Below are 1,359 nucleotides of genomic sequence, written 5' to 3' on the forward strand. Positions count from 1 at the left end.
GTGAGGACCTGGAGAAATATTTCAAAATAAAAGTTCGTATTGCTACCATCTCTGTGAAGATTCTCACCCTGGCGAAAAAAAAAAAGTACTTTACTGTATTTAAAGTATATTCATATTTTCAATAGTATATTGAAAATGTACTTACACAAATTGTACTTTTTGTAAATATATAAAAAGTATACTAACATCACGCTTTCACGCTAGCACTTTTAACACACTTTAAAATAATTATACTATATTACACTTTGCGCTGTCGCCTCACAGCAAGAAGGTCCGGGTTCGAGCCCCGTGGCCGGCGAGGGCCTTTCTGTGCGGAGTTTGCATGTTCTCCCCGTGTCCGCGTGGGCTTCCTCCGGGTGCTCCGGTTTCCCCCACAGTCCAAAGACATGCAGGTTAGGTTAACTGGTGACTCTAAATTGACCGTAGGTGTGAATGCGAGTGTGAATGGTTGTCTGTGTCTATGTGTCAGCCCTGTGATGACCTGGCGACTTGTCCAGGGTGTACCCCGCCTTTCGCCCGTAGTCAGCTGGGAAAGGCTCCAGCTCGCCTGCGACCCTGTAGAACAGGATAAAGCGGCTAGAGATAATGAGATGAGATATTACACTTTATAGAAATATATTATACTAAGGGCGGCAGGGTGGTGTAGTGGTTAGCGCTGTCGCCTCACAGCAAGAAGGTCCTGGGTTCGAACCCAGTGGCCTGCGAGGGCTTTTCTGTGTGGAGTTTGCATGTTCTCCCCGTGTCCGCGTGGGTTTCCTCCGGGTGCTCCGGTTTCCCCCACAGTCAAGTCAAGTCAACTTTATTGTCAAATATGCTATACATGCTCGACTGTATAGATCCTCTCTGACCCACAGTGCAAACAGGCAATGCAATAAATAAAAATAGAATAATTGAAAAAAACAAACAATATAAACAGTATAAACACTCTAGATAGGAACTAGACATAGACTAAACACTCAAACAATATAAACAGTATAAATAAACAGTATAAACACTAGATAAGAACAAGACATAGACTAAACACTCAGACTACACTAGATAAGAACTACACAGACTAAACACTCAAACAGACAATATAAACACTCTAGATATGAACTAGACATAGACTAAACACTCATATATATACATACATATATACACACACACACACATACACATAAATTGGTTCAAATAACCAAACAGTCAAGAGCACTTGAGGTATAGCAGGTAAACATGAAACATGAAATAAGCAGTATAAACAAACTAGCAGCTGTTAAGATGAGGTAGTGTGGAATAGTGCAAATGAGCGAGGTAAAGTGAGATGTGCGGACCCTGAGTTCAGTGTGTTAATGAACGATGAGATGTATGTATGTGTGTGTG

The sequence above is a fragment of the Neoarius graeffei genome, chromosome 2 (assembly GCF_027579695.1).
Source record: "Neoarius graeffei isolate fNeoGra1 chromosome 2, fNeoGra1.pri, whole genome shotgun sequence".
Classification (NCBI taxonomy): Eukaryota; Metazoa; Chordata; class Actinopteri; order Siluriformes; family Ariidae; genus Neoarius; species Neoarius graeffei.